The 16,293-nt window shown below is 40.2% G+C and overlaps 1 protein-coding gene and 1 long non-coding RNA gene across 2 annotated transcripts in view; one reads left to right on the forward strand and one right to left on the reverse strand.

The window, feature by feature from the left end:
• LOC135319028 (uncharacterized) overlaps nt 1–11,798 on the forward strand; it is a 29,402-nt gene extending 17,604 nt beyond the window's left edge. Inside the window, exon 3 of the long non-coding RNA XR_010377598.1 lies at nt 11,708–11,798. This is a non-coding gene — a long non-coding RNA (uncharacterized LOC135319028). The remainder of the gene's footprint in view (nt 1–11,707) is intronic.
• The window catches only part of LOC135319025 (anoctamin-6-like), a 267,291-nt gene that overhangs the window by 83,019 nt on the left and 167,979 nt on the right, over nt 1–16,293 (reverse strand). The window lies entirely within an intron of this gene.

A 16,293-nucleotide genomic window follows, 5' to 3' on the forward strand; every position in this document is an offset into this window, starting at 1 on the left:
CTTGGTACATATACAAAGGGGTGTAGATTTTTGTCTTGGATTTGTGTGTACGTGCTGCCACTGAACCACGTGAGCCTGAGTCAGTTCGTTCTGAGTTTTTCCCTCGTCTGTGAGATGGGGACGCTCATATCTGCTTTGTAGAATTGTGTGAATTAGAAGTTATGTGAAGTGTTTACCACAGTGGGTATGTCAAGAGGGCTCATAAATTTTAGCTGCTGTTTTGTGTGAAGCATTCATTTGATGGTCTTTGGCAATTACTAAGAAACAGGAAAATAAGAAAAGCTGGTTTTATGACGAAAGATATTTGAGGAGGTTCCATAGTTCCTATACCCATAATTTAGCATCAGCAGAGTCAGAAATGTTACACTGTCGCCCTGAAACAATGTTAAGCCTCAGAATTTTTTGTTACTTCATATATGTTGGGGCCTAAGGGGATCCAATAATATACATATGTTGTCTCCAGCACCAACTGAGAGATGACACAAAAGAGTAGGCAGGCGATAAATGTCTTATTTTTTACTGATGAAGCCAAGTACTCCATGAACTTCAGGGCTGTGGGTAAATGAGTGTCGTGATACTGTGTCCCAGAAGTAGAGACTTACCCTGTCCCAGGTATCTCTGGGCCACAGCGAGCCTTCCCTTGAGAGGATCTGCCCCATCATGCACAGGGATGTCCTGCCATGGAGCGGAGCATCCCGGGTGCTTCCCAAGGGTGGCCAACCCTGGAGGGAAAGGAAGGGTTTCACATGCCCTGCTTGTCTCCCTGGAATCACACCTCAGTCTGTTAGTGTGAGGAGGGCTAGCTGTGTGCAAGGGGTCAGGGGTGTGAAGGGAGATTCACTCTCCATGGCCCAGAGGAGTGGGGAGGAGGCATCCTCTCCCTCAGTTTAAAGACGTGGTGGGATGGAACAGAATGGTGCACCCCAAGATTTTATAAAAGGAGAAATAAGGGTTTTCTTTGGGACTTAGACTAGCCAGGAAACACAGAAGATGATTAGAAGGGAGACTTGTAAACCACTGTAATATTAAGTTGACATTTGTTGAGCACCAAAAAAGTGCTACATTCTTTTCTGAGCGTTTTACAGAAATGTATCCTTCAATCTTCTCAACAAGCGAGTAAGAAAAGTTTGATTTTTATCCCAGCTTTACAGTGTGGAAATTGAGGCACACAGAGGGTAATTTGGCCAAGGTCACAGAAATAGTAAGTGGCAGAGCTGGTATTTAAACCCTGGCTGTCTGTCTTTGAGGCTCACAGAGACGGGCTTTGGGTGTTTAGAGGTATCTGCATCCCTGGATTTCTGTACATCTGTGCATCAGTTAGCCCAGAAAGGACAGAGAAAGGAGAGTCACACAGTTGCTCACAGTCGTGTCTCGGCCACTGTCCACGAAGAGTGCACCGTGATTACAGTTGATTGTTTTCCAGGCAGTAGATCTGTTGGTATAACAGAAATTCAGTCCATTGAATTAATCTAGAAATCCTTACTGCTCTGCTTCTGTCCAAGCTTGCCATGTGACTGCCTTCCCGTGATTGGGCCATGGAGGAGAACATGTACTCATGGTTGAACTCTGATATTTCAGTCTGGTTCATATTTTCACGTCTTCTGTTACATTAATAAGTTAAATTTCTGGTTTTCTTGCATCAGTGTCTCATGAGTTTGGTTAATTTGAAACCAGTCCATGGGAGCCCAGGGGTAAAGACAGTATAATTTCTTAGCACGTTGTGGCACTTCTAGCAGTGCACACCTGAGTGGAGGATGTTTGCCTTCCTCAATGATTTCTCCCAAATGCAGGGTCCTCTCCCATCCCTGGATGTGATGCTGGGAGCTCTCTGAGTAGGCCAGTCAGAGGCCAAGTCCAACAATCAGAAAATGATGAAGTACCTGGAGGTGGGTTTAATAGAAGTAAAGGGCTTCCAGGTAGTCCGAAGGGCTGTTCGAGTAATTTAGTGAAAAGCTGTCCACTGTCTGTGGTTGAGCAGCTTCATTGCTGTTGAAAAGTCTGGAATAGATGAAGGGATTTTAAAAAGCAGAAAGGAATGATTTCAGGTGGTATATCCACACCGGGGAGAATTGATGGATGACCGCCTGTGTGAGGCATAGACAGAGTCTTACAAACTTAATAAAACAGCTTTAAAAGCTCTGCCATCTGAGTGCACTTCATAAGGGGTCCAGATCATCACTGGTCTTGCTGAGAGGGCAAGTAACTGATGATGGCAGAAAGGACACGGAGGCATCTAAAAGGTCTCAGTCATGTTCCCTTTTTAAAGAATGTGGCACAGTGTAATATATTTGAGCTGGTATTCCACTGAAAAATTTTTAGTCTTTTCTGGGACTCCCCAGTTCCCCAAGGTTCCATGCAGCTGGGTGTCCCCTCAGTGCAGCTCTGTCAGCTCTTGCCCTGGGCTGACGTGGTGTCACGGGGAGCAGGACGGTCAGCGTCCCCGGCTCCTCCGAGCTTCGTCTCCTCATCCTCAGTGCCGGGTTTCTCATCTGTGTCTACTTAGTAGGGTTGCTGAGAATCACACGTGATGGTTGTCAAGGGTGATTTGTGGTTGTCTCTGTGATTGGCATATAGTCAATATTTGATAGAAACACTTGTTTTTTTATTCCAATTGCGGCTCCTAGATTGCAGTGGTTTTTAGTCTGCATTTTTTTTATAACTTTACTCATTTTTAAATAAGCACTTATTTTTATTTATTTTTTTGGAGGTACTGGTGACTGAAGACAGGATATTTTGCATGCTAAGCAGGTGGCCTACAACTGAGTAACACCCACCCTCCTTGTCTGCACTTAAAAATAAATATTGCAATACACAAAAGAACTCTTAACACCATCATGGGACATAGTCTCTGTATAGGCATTTGAACATGTATACTATATCAAGAAGAATAAATGTTGTTGGGACAAACCTTTCTGAATCTGTTAATGTGCTTAAAAACGATCATAGCTAGTGATAAACACGAGCCTTGGATCCAGTACTTCTTAGGGTCTGTTTTGCCATCATGGGAAATTACATTCTACAGAGAAGGCTAATTGGGTCTCTTTGATAATTGGATGGTTTAGCAGATGATCAAGGCTTTCAAAAGCTGACAGTTCTGTATGTTAAACTAACTACAAATTTATCTTCTAGAAGTTGGAAGTCCTAAGCTTGTGAAGTGCCCAGTAATCCAGGGGGATTATGTTTGTGTCTCTGTGAACGATTGTGTGTGTTATTTCAGGAATGTAGAAAGAAGTTCCATATAGACTTCTGATATATTTCTCCTCTAGTTTAAGCTGTAGGCATATATTTACACAAATAAATTGATATTCTTTTGTCATTTGGCATATTGGTGGGAATAAGTCGTTCTCATACTTGTTTCAGAAGGGTTGGGGAGCATGAGCTTAGAAAACGGGAGGAGAAAGAGGCCGGGAGGCACTTCACACACTGCACGATGTGAGAAACTGTAGCTTTTGTTTTCTCTTTTATTCTAAAGCAAACTGGCACTGAATCGTAACATACTATTACTCAGAATTGCTTTTCTAATCAGATACAAGTGCCTCAGATTTTTCTGAGATACAAGTGCCTTGAAGCAACATGAATGATGAAATGTGTTTTAGCATTTATCTTTAAAAGTAGTTTTATTTTTCAAGGAAAAGGGTATAGTTTGTTCTTTCTTCCAGCGGTACATGAAGTTCTCATTGATCCAGGTACATGATCTATGTGCTTAGTTTCTTTGGGCTTTTTGTTTTTTTTTTTTTAAGTGCTTGTTTCATTGTGGTGTGAATGAATGTTTAAAATTTCTGGATTTTAATCTTTACAACATGCTGATTTATCAGAACTGTTAAAAAACTGATTGTTCTTTGGTCCTTGTTTGGTGGGGCACCCTATTGATTACTGTTGTCTGATAAAGAGAAAAATTCTTCCTCTAGCCTGCAGATCATTAAGTGAATGGTTTTCAGTGTGCCTTTAAATTTCCTTGAATGCATTGAACATGATTGTCCAGTGAATTTTGAATTGACTCATAATAATGACTTTGCTTTGTTTCTGTGGCTTTTGCTCCTCTCCACAAGAGTTTGAATTCTCTGTTGCATTTTGTATACGTGTTCTTAACAGTGGAAGAAATTTTGAATATTTTACAGAGGTGGGTTTTCCTAACCCCTCTGAATGCCTTCCGTAATTGATAAACAAAAATCTGTTATTGCACTGCTTCATTATTTCATACACTAGTTTTTGGCTTAATCAGAAACAATGACAGAGTGATAATAAAAAATAGGAAAACCTTCCTTCCTTTGAAGAATATAAATCAGGTGGTCAGGCCCACCCATGCTTTACTCTCATGTCATTGTGTATCATGATTCGGAGATGGAGTTGCTTCAGGTTTATAGATTTTTGTTTAAACATTTGTGTTGAATTCTTTCTCCAGGCTGATGTATCCTGTTGGGTTTGTTGAAAGTGTAGAAGGGAAACAAATGCTTTTTTTTTTTTTTTTTTTGGTTTCCGGAGGCCTGAGTTGCTGATGATAAAGAGTTGAGGGTGAGCTGAGGAAAAAAGTGACACTCCCTATACTCCCAGCTGAAACTGATGAACAATGAAATCAATTAAGTGTATCGGTATTTGACCAATAGAATTCAGCGAGACCAAACTGGCTAGTTATGCCCAAAGAAAGTACTGAATTCACCTGCAGAATTAGTTGCTTTACCAAAAAGAAGCAGCTTAGAGCAATCAGAAAAATCAGTCCTATGATGAGATATAAAATGAATATAATACCTTTTATTTCTGAAACTTTTCTACGTTAAGTTGTGTAGAGCTAAAATTAAGTTTCAAGCACCAGGAGTTAAGAGTGTGGGTGGTTCTGTAGGATCGTTATTCAGGGATCTGCCTAGACCCTGCTAGAGAGGCTGAAGCTGGCAGGAAAAGGCCCAGAGCCAGGATTTGTCACCCAAGGGTTTCCTCCATAATGGTTCCATGTGGGAGCCCATGATTGGATTAACAAATTGAAACAGACCCCAGCCGCCTGTCAACTTTAAGGAGAAAAAAAAAAAAGCTTAGTAACTGCTTTGCAAGCAAGCGCCTGTGCATCCTCACTCCTGTCTTCTTGCCTTAAAAAGCAGAGACAATGTTTTGCTTGCATAGTTGAGATATTAGATAGCACTCTGCTCATTGCAAAGCAAAGACCCAGGTCCTCAGCTATAAACGCTGGGCTTGTGTGCAGTTAGATATTCTATTATCCCCAAAACAAGGACTTAGCTGGTCTGGTGGTCTGCTTTGTAATTCACATATCAAAGAATGTATCTTATTCCCCTCAACCCATGACTTCCCTAAAGATACAGTAAGACTTTGTACTCATGGTGGATTCTACAATCTCTTTCTCATCCCTTCTTTCCCCAAGTTCCTGCTTAGTATCACACAACTGTTAATGACTTTTTCCTTTGATTATACACAATAAATATGGGAGCATTTGATAGGCTCGTGGAGTTGGATCCCTACTCCCTATCGATTTCTGGGTTTTTTCCACAGAGTCTTGAGTAATCATTTACTGTAGCTAAGACTTCTGCAAGCAAGAAACCACAGTTCCAGGTGAGTAGGATGCAGGTTTATCTCTCCTACCCGAGGGAGAGAGAGTAGAGAATTGAGATCTGCTCCTTCATGGTCCCTTCCTGCCCCAGGGCAACTCCAGTTCACCTGCAGCCTTCTGGCCTCTGCTCACAGGGCCTCTGTCCCAGGACTGACTGCAGCCTTTTCTTCCCTGGTCAACATTTCCTGTGCCTTTTAGAAGTTGGTCTCTTCTCTGCAATACAACATTGGCAGATGTGATGGTGGTCAGTGTGCTGGTGGGCAGTCACTTGGGGACAGCCAGGAACCATGCTGATTCTCCTGAGTCTCTCATTCGGGGTTACAGAACTGTCGAGCACCAGAGGAAGCCCATTCACGTGAGACCAGCACAGCATTGCGTCACTTTCATTTTATTTTTGAATTTTCAGTGGAGAAATTATTTGTAGCTAACTGTTACAGAATTTCGGCCACCTGCTTTCCTCACCACCATTTCCTTGTTGGCTCTGGTGCTTGTTTTAAGAACCAGGTTTCTTCTCTGGTCATTTTTAGCAGCTGGGCTTGCCGAATCCTTGATCTTCATTTGAAGCAGAATGCTTCTTCGTGATGTCAAAATGATTTTCCTATTTCTGAATATTTCGTGTACACTCAGCAAGTGTTTCAAGTGAAATGCTCTTGTCCAATTTCAGTTTACCAATATTTGAAGATCTCCTGCTTTCATGCTGAGGGCAGTTTCTTCTTCCTGTAATAAAAGTTAGCAATTTGCTTCTACTATTTGTAAGTACTGGCCCTAGGTGCTTTTGTCCTTCACAGTTTTAACAGAATTCACCCATTAAAATGTACAGCGGTTTTTACTCTATGCCCATAATTGTGCATTGCAGTCAATCTTAGAATATTTTCATCCCACAACAGGAAGCCCCGTATGCACAAGCAGTCATTCCCATCTTCCCCATCCTCCCCCAGCCCCAGGCAGCCACTGTTCTCTCTCTGTGGATTTGCCTGTGTTGGATATTTCATGTAAAACAAGTCATTTCATGTAAAAGGAACCATCTATTATGACTGACTTCTTTCACACTGAGTAATCTTTTAAATGTTTGTCCACGTTGTTGCCTGGGTCAGTACTCTATACTTTGCTATTGCTGAATAATATTCCACTGCATGGCTGGGCCCCACTGTTTACCCATTCATTAGGTGATAGTCATTTGTGTTGTTTCTGCTTTTTGGCTGTGATGAGTAATGGCGCCGTGAATATTCCTATAGGAGTTTTTATGTGGACATTTGTTTTCAGTTCTCTTACGTGTGTGCCCAGAGAGCAGAAAGTCTGGGTCATTCATAAACCAAATGTTCAAATCTCTGAGGACCTGCCAGGCTGTTTTCCAAAGTGGCCACACAGCGTTACATCCTCACCAGCAAGGGCTGCGAGTTCCGCTTCCTCTGTGTCCTCAATAGAGCTTGTTACACTTTTTTTTATTATAACCTATTGTAGTGAGTGTGAAGCCGTTTCTCCTAGTGGTTTTGACTTGATTTCCATTACAGCTAATGATATTGAACATCGTTTGATTGTGCTTATTGGCCATTTGTAAATTTTCTTTTAAAAATACATTTCCAGATCCTTTATTCACTTTTTAATTGAGTTCCCTTTTTATTGTTGAGTTATAGGAGTTTTTTTTTAATTTGAAGATAAAAATTCCTAATCAGATAAATGATTTGAAAAAATTTTCTCCTGTTGCTTTTTCACTTTCTGGATGGTGTCCTTTGAAGAAAAGATTTACATTTTGATGAATTCAAATTTATCATTGTTTTCTTTGTTCCTTGTGTTTTGGGGTAATATTTATAATCTGAGGTATTTTATTTAAACCTTTATATATAAAATAACTTAATTCTTAGGACCGTTCTAGGAGACGGGTTCTGTTGTTGTCCCCAGTCTATGGATAGGAGACTGAGATGCAGAAAATTTCACTGACATATCAGTGTGCTGTGGGAGTTCAGACACTCATGATTGTCCCAAGCATCTGTGCTCTTCACCACCATGCTCCACTCCTTCCTGGAATCGTTATGGAAAATGTCTTTCCTTTTTTGATTTCTTGTTAGTTTGTTTTCTCATTGGGGACCTCAACTCCTCATTTTCCTTGCAGAGATCAGTGTAGGTTTATTTTAGGTCTCATGTAGACAGAAGCATTGCTATCAGTTTACTTCTTTATTACTCACTTTCCAGTGATGATTGTTGCTAGTTGAACTAATCAAGTCATGCTTAACTCTTTCCTGCTCATGACACTAAAAACAGAGTCATTATTTACAGAATGCTCAGAGAAGAAAGTACTTGAGTGATTTTATTTTTCTAACAAATCAAACCAATCAAATAAAAACCCCTGTGTTGGAATAGATTATAAGCCCTCCAGAATAGGGTCACTGTCATCCTTGTGTTTCATTTGTTTTGTCACAGTGTCTGGATAGTGCCTTGTTGTCCTGCAGTTTTGTTAGGATACGGTGCTCGTGAATCATTGTAAGGACAGAATTTTGACAACAGACTGTGTTGTTCATTTCACGAGGGAAAAGATCATATAGAAATACTGCTCAGATCTATTTTAAAATTAAGCTTGGAATTTTGAGAAGAGTTCAAGAAAGCATATAAAGATCTTTTTCACTAATTTTAGATCTATCTTAGACACATTATGTTTACATAGCAGAGTAACTTATCAACTAGATTTGACAAGAGTAGTGTATTATTGATTATTTGTTTTAGTTGAAATTTTCTACCTGGGATAAAGTAATCAGTGCCCATAAATGAACATATATATATGTATTTCTATGCAACATGGGAGCAGACTTCATATATTTCTGTATAATATATATGACTGTGTGTTTTAATCTGTCTGTCAGTGTTTTTATAGTTTTTCAGCAATGTTGTAGCCTTAGAATTCTTCTAAGAAAATCACCCCCTATTCTAGTGCAGTTTGTACTGTGTATCCTGTCTTATGCATGGGATTCCACTCTTCCCTCAGTGAGGAATTTCCTCTCCTACTGAGGTAGTAGCAGAGTTAAAGGAACTGTGATTTCTAGGACTTTACTCTCCATGTGTTTGCAGTTGGCTGTCAATCACGATTTTCCCTTTCTTGAGTTTTCATTCTTCAATTAGAATTTTTGAAAATAACTCTTAATAAGTTGCATCAGTCTCCCTAGAAACTTGATGTGTTTGTACTTTTCAGTTTTCAATTTATGAAAAATATAAATGCACTCTTGTTTTAAGTAGTCCTTTTTCACTAGATATTTGTTTACCTCTTTATAGTTAAAATATTATTTTCCCAATGAATGAATCTGTGTGCATGTTTTAAAAGATACCTTACTTTTTATTTTTCTTATTGTAACAGTTATTTTCATTGTAGAGAATTTAGAAAATAAGGATAAACACAATAATAACTTAAAAATGGCCTCTAGCCTCACCTAGAGATACAGTTGTAAGGTTTGAAATTGAGAATTACAAGTCCTCTCACGTTGTTCTTTTTCAAGCACATTTTGGTTACTGAGACCCTCGAATTCCCATATGAATTGTAGCAGCAGCTAGTCAGTTTCTGCAGTGGAACCCGCTGGGATTGTGATCAAAACCACATTGCATGTATGGATCGCTCTGTGGAGCATTGCCATTCCAAGAGCGCTGTCTTCTGATCCAGGAATGTGCGTGCTGTGTCTGTCCAGGTATTTAGGTCTTCTTTAATTATTTGCAACAATGCTTTGAGTTTACAGAGCATTATTTTACTTTTTTTTCTTTGCCTTTATACTGAGGACAAGTGTGCCATGTACCGGGATCAGAAGTGTATTTGAGCCCCGCCACTTGCTGCCACCATGGACGCTGCACTCTTGCTTTGCCCTGTGTAAAATCTTGCACAAAATAGGACCTCAGTAACTCTCTTTTGAATGAATGATAATATGATTGTTGAATGATGCTTGAGAGTCCTTGTAATGATGTATTTTTCCCAGCCTTTCCCCTATTCATAATGAGGCCCTTTCCCTTCCTTTCCTCCAGCCTGGTTTTCAGCCTGCCTGTGGCATTGATTTTCCCTGTCTGTAGACTCTTCTTTTCACTGGTTCACGATAATCTTACATGTGCGCTTTGGAAACTTGCTAAATGACAAGAAAGAGCAAATCCATTGCATGCTAGTATTTTTAGAGTGTGTTATTCTTTTATCGATTGAAATTAAATCAGGCTTACCCCCTGAGCCCTCCCATGAGCTTTTTCCGCCTTCCTACAGGTGATACTGCTCTGGTTGCTGCATGTCCCTGCCCCCAGCCTTGGTTTTGGAGTTGAGTAAGTCACCATCAGTGAAGTACTCTCTTTAAAATTTGAAGACAACATTTGCTCCTTCTCCCTTGTTGGGGACTTGGATGAGATGAGGTACCAGATAAAGAATGGAGCCCCACCTCATTCTGACCCCAGCTCTTTCCGTTCCTTTCTCCAGGGGAAAAGAGTACAATTCAACAGTATAAAGATTGATTGTGAGATAATGAGATAGGCAAGACAACCGGACATTTATTAAATATACTTTCATGCCAGAAATAAATGTATTATACACACAAAAAGCACACAGAGCACGTTAGTACCGTGCTTACAAATGTGGGTACGAGTTCGAGTCCTGCTCTGGAGTGACCAGTCCTGTGAGATGGAGAAATGTTAGGTCAGCTTAGCATCTCCCGGACTTGTTTCCTGTCCTGCAAAGACGGGCTCGTTAGGCGTCCCACACCCATAGAGGTGCTGTGGGGTGTAAATGATGCGCATGGGCAGACCAAGCACAGCTTCTCGTTCCTCGTAAGTGCAGGATAGAATGGATTTGCGGAGACGGCGTTATGGCCGCACCGTGAGGACTCTCAGCGCTCCAAAGGGAAGACTTGTGGTTTGGAGATGGGATTCTCACTTCAGTAAATACCCAATGATTGTGTTATTGGCCTCTTCTGATTTGAATCTATTCTTTGGAAAGTACATATTGTAGATATATTTTTTCAAGCATGCGTGCTTTTTTTCTTTTATTATTTACAGTCTACCCTCTCATCTCTTGGTGTGACTTTTCATGGAATCCAGGAAACAGCCCTAAGCCACCTGCCTCTTCACATTTCTCCGTGGTGGTTTTCTTCCCTGACTTCAAGAGGGTTTTGCATAGGAAATTTTCTTTGTTCCCCTTTTCTTGCAGTCTCTCTCTCTGTCTGCCCATCTCTCACCTGTCCATCTGTCCATTTATCTACCCACTCATTCTTCTGACATGTTCCAAGAAGCAATTCAGGCAGCTTACAGAAGAACAGATACCAAATAAACAGGTGAGAAAATGGGGCCAAGTTCAGACAGTGAGGCTAGGAAGCGAGCTTGTGTGATGTTAGCAGGCGTGAGACACACGCCTCTGCCCTGTGACTTATCAGATCGACAACAAGAGTGTGCCTGAGGCTCCCAGCAGACACAGGGAAATAGGGTTTGTGGGAGATGCTCACTGGCTGTGAAATAAATAAGTGGATGTGGAGAAGCCCAGCCTTTCCAGCTACTAAGGCTTAGGAGGATATTTTGAGTGTCTTCCAAAATCAGAGTATTTCATCTTTTATTTTGTCAGAGTTCTACATATTGTTGGTTACATTCTATAAATGGAAATTTCTCCAAAACTCCTTCCCACATGAGTCCCATGGCTCAGGAATGGGGTGGTCCTGCTCATTGACGGTGTTTGGACAGAAACAGAAAATGACAGCCTCAAAGGAGCCTGGGATTTGTCAGTTATGTTTTGTCAGTGCTGTAGATTTCAGAGAATGTTTTCACAGTTTCTCTCCATCTGAGGCGGCAGTGTGCTCTCTTAGCAGCATCCAGGAGCTCAGGGCCACGGGATGGTGAATGCTGACTGCACTGCCGTCAAGGCATCTAAGGTAGTCACTGCAGGCGTGGTGCTTTTACATACGGCATTTCATGTTCTTTAATAGAAGGTTTCAACAGGGAGTTAATTGAGTTAATTAACATTTAATAAATATGATACTTTGTTGAAAAGACAGTTATAAGCAGAATATAAGCTGTGAAGATTTTAAGAACGGTTTCATCACTGAAATTTCAGTAGGGAAGATTCAGTTTACCTTATTTATACCTCTCTTTTAAAGTAACAAAGAAACAAGACAGAAAAAGCAGAGGATGATTTCTGTTCTTCCTCTCGGCTTGCAGGTGCCCTCACCTCCAGTGACATTCATCCAGACACCAGCACTGACACTGGCCGTGCTCAGAACTGCCTCAGCCCTGAAGACACAACTGACAAATAGAAGGGGTCCGCGCCCTGTTACAGCAGGTGCTCTCACTTTGTGGGTCCTTATGTAACTGTGCGGTGTTAATCAGGATCGCCCGTTCTACATTACATGACGCTGCTGCGGTGTCTCCTAGTTACTTGTTTCTGTATGTACTCGTGTATTTTCTCCAATGTGTGGTACTACACATCTTAAAATGCTTTTTTCAGATGAAAAATAATGTGTATTTAATATAATAAGTCTGAAAAAAGGGGCAAAAGAGGCTATCCTGATCCCACTACTCAGAGATAATAATTAACACTTTAACAACTATTTTCTGTTCTTTTCATCAGTGTGTATCAACTCTCTCATAAAAACCAGTGAGCACTCTGTGCCTGTTTACTGTGTGGAGACCTCCATTTTCCATTTGGCTTTTTATATGTTTTTCTACAATATTCTAATTCCCCTGGCATGATTTTTAATGACCAGTATAGCATTCTGTCTTGTGGAGGCATGGTCCATTTTACTTCGGACTTAAATAAACTTTTAAATTCCAAGTATATTTAACTGAAATACTGAAAAGAGTACTGTGGTGGTACTGAAAGGCCCTTACATCCCTTCCCCTTTTTTCCTGAGGGCAAAACTGTTGACAATGTGGTGTATATATTTCATGATATTTATGCCTATGTATATACACATACATACATAGATACATACACGAATCTGAGAAATCTATGTATATGTGTGTGTATATATGCTTTATTGAAAAATAAGACCATAATACATGTTTTATGCAGCTCGCTTTATTCACTCAGGTGTATAACATAGACGTCCTCCCACTCCATACTCACCCGGTCCTTTCAGATAGAGTGGAGGGGTCCCCTGATGTGCAGGTGTGTTCTCTTGTGCAAGGACACCTTTGGTGGGAGAGTGCTGTGGACAAGGCCCTGAACCATGCCGAAACGCCGGCCCCATCAGAGCCCACATCTCGCCGTGATTTACCGCTTCATTGTCTTGATGGTGGACACTTAAGTTTTCTCCATTTTCCACTGTCAGAAAAGATGTTTGACTGGCATCCTTCTTCTGTAAATATTCCTGTGATCTCGTATGAGTATTCCTTTAGTTAAGGCTTCTGGAAATTTAGTCCCTGGATGTGACATTTACATTCATCACAGGCTCTTTTCAAGTGACTCTAGAAATTCCATCTCCAGTGGGCAATGAAAAGATGTAGAATTGCTTATGTAACCATTTCTCTATAGCTGGATTTGATTTCACTTCAGCTTTTCATCCCACCATTGTAAACAGTGCTGTGAAAATATCCTGATGAGTACATCTTTTTGAACTGATTTTTTTCTATACGAAACATTTCCTAGAAGGGGAGTTGAGTCTGTGTGTACACACGTTTTTCAGAGTTTACATATCCATTGACATGTCGTCCTCCAAACACGTTGCTCACAGTTTGTTCTCTCACAGATGGACACTAGCTAGAACACCTTTTAAAAATATTTGCCAATATGATGAGCAAAAGTGCTTTTTCATTGTTTTAGTTTGTATTTGATGACCAATGAGGTATTCAGCATTTTTCACTTATTAGCCATCTGACTTTTAAAAAGTGAATGATCCCTTTTGTCCTTTGCACACAGTTAAGTGAAGGAGCTTCTTGTTGCTTTGTGACAGCTCTATGTATGATATGAACATTAACCGCTTGACTTCATCAATATGTATCACGCAGTTTTTACTTGTCATTTCTTGCCTTTCATTTTATTCAGTAGGTTTACTTTTTTTGTGGCCCAAAATATACTTAAGATAGTAAATGTCTTCTTTTTGGGTTTTATTTTTGGTATTATTTTAGAAATACTTTCTTATAATGGTAAAAATCTCTTCTGTAGGTTTTTTAATCTCTAAGATGGAGATGATAATAGTACTTGTTATAGTGAGAGGAAGTTGAATTAATATGAGCAAAGAGTTGTATTTGCTGTTATTAGTACTTTTTAATATTTACATCACTATCTGTAATTTTTCTTGTGGTCATTATGACAGGAATAGAATTTGTTCTTTCCAGGTGATTCTCTGATTGTCCCAGGACAATTATTGAATTCATACTTTGCTCTTTGATTTGAAATCCCATATGCACAAAATACTTATGTACACTAAAGTCTCTTTTTGAGCTCATGGTTTATTTCTGTCAATCTTACTTTATTACTCCAGCACCATAACTTACATATTGTAAAAATTTATTTAATATCTGACAGTGTGAATTTTTTTTTGATTCTTTTCTTCCATCCCAATTTTTCTTGGCTAGTATTATGACTTTATTATTCCTGAAGAATTCTAAAATACTTTGTTCAAGTTAAAGTATAAAAACAGATAAGGGTTTTCATAGCATTTTTTAGTAAGTTTTCAATTATCTTTAACAGAACATTCATCTTTACAAAACTGCTTTCCTCCATGCAATATGTTGATGTCTCTACATTCACATCTCTTACTTTACCCCTCAGTATAGTCCTGTATTTTTCTCCATGGACAACATGGGCATTATTTTTGAGTTTAGCCCAGATTATTGTTTATGTTTTACTTAATTTTGTAAGTGAGAATTTTTTGTTATTATATTTTTTAACTCTTTAATCTGACACCTAGGAAGGCAGATTCGGATTGTCAATACTCACTTTGTAACTTGTCATTTAAAATTGTAAGTATTAAATACTTGTTCCAGAATCCTTTCTTTTCTGTTTTTCAAAATTTGTTTCCAAGATTATCAAAGTGGTCGTAGCTAAGTAGTGTATTTGGGGAGACAGATGGAGAGAGGTAGTGTGGCCCATGTACAAACTGTGAGCATTTTCATGGCTGCCTTTAGGCTGGAGAGGCCTCCGAAGAGCCCAGGTTAGACCAGGGATGGCTTTTTATGCACTTGAAAGCCAGCATTCCTGCCTTTGTGGAGAAGCATGTTGGGCGTGGCAGGTAGATGTTCAAGGTCCGATGGAGGCCATTGGCTGCACAGAGCGCTGTGTCTGTGAGAACTGGCGACCATTAACATGGGAAATGCTTGGCGCCAGGAACACTGCAGGGGAGCTGGGGAGCCTGTGTGTTAAGGATTTTCCAGTCCTGGGAGTGAGAAGAGCAGACTCTGCATTCAGATCTGAGTTTGAATTCATCCTCTCTTGTTTACTGGTCCTCTGACTTTTGTCAAGTTATATATCCGCTTTGAACTCCTGTTTTCTTGTGTCTCAAAATAGGAGAATTACGGCCTGCTGCTAGAGTGTTTGATCAGGGTAAATGATTTGTGTCTATAAGATGCCACGTACTGTCACAAGTTCAGTGAGAAATGGGCTGTTGCCTCTTCTGCAACTCAGTGTTCGACAAGACACCTGGGGAAAGCCAGTCCCTAATTTGTGTGTGATGCAAGTAGGAACAAAATTAATGTCTTGCCTTTCACTAGCAGTATTCTTACTCCTTTGCTTCATTTACTTCTTTCCTCCTTTCATTTCCCCTTTCTCCTCCTCCACCAAAAGAGCCTGAGAATGTCTCAGAACACTAGATTCAAATTACTTTAAAGGTTGTCTCATCCTCATGAAATGACAGTAACATAAATCTGTACACATCCCAGAATTCATTGTATTTGATTTACGCACACACGCGCACACACACACACACACACACACACACACAATCAGGCTACCTCCTACTTACTGAGGAAGAAGAACCACTTATTCTGAGGTTTCATTCACTGTCCGTGAGAGCAAAGTGTCTTACGCAGACTTTCACCTGGCTTCATGCATGGTGTTTTTAGTTGGATTTCTGCTTTGTGGCCATAGAATTATTCTCCTAACAGAAGAGAGGAGGTGGAGACATAGACATTCTGCTCAGATATTGGTGTCATCATATTTGAGTTGGGAAGGACTTAAGACAGCATAGAGTCGTAACTGTTTATGGGTGAGAATCCATGATAGTGTAACTTGGACAAGAACCTGGATCTTCTGCCATCGTGCCCACGCGGGTGAAGAGGCAACTTGGTGGGGGATGGCAGTGATCTTTCTTGCTTGAGTTCCAGGGTCTTGCTAGTTTTCATTGCTCACCTGCCTTTAGTTAAGGTCCATGTGGCCTCTCATGGGAAGGTCACTCTGTTCTGATAAATAAAGTTACTAATCAGCAAAAAGCTCTGGACTCACTCATATTTCCCAGAGTTTTTTCTGCTGACCTGCTGACACTTTATATAAATGAGACCTAAGAAACTACTGGATATAAAATCCTTTGTGTTATCATTAGCCCTCGAGTTCCATAGGAATGGGGTGCTGTCTCAGGCTGTCTAAGGCTAGATCTGAATAAAGATAGGGTGATAGGCTTTGCTGCTGGACCCTCCACAATCAAATGTGTTTTCCACCTTTGTGTTTAGAATCAGGCAGTTGAGCTCAAATCTTGCCTTTACCAGTTATTAGCTTAGTGACCTTGGGGAAGAAACTGTACTTATTTGCGTTCAATTTTCTTTGTTTGTAAATAAGTTCAGTATTTATTTTAAGGTTTTTGATTTAGAAT

The sequence above is a fragment of the Camelus dromedarius genome, chromosome 23 (genome assembly GCF_036321535.1).
Source record: "Camelus dromedarius isolate mCamDro1 chromosome 23, mCamDro1.pat, whole genome shotgun sequence".
Lineage (NCBI taxonomy): Eukaryota > Metazoa > Chordata > Mammalia > Artiodactyla > Camelidae > Camelus > Camelus dromedarius.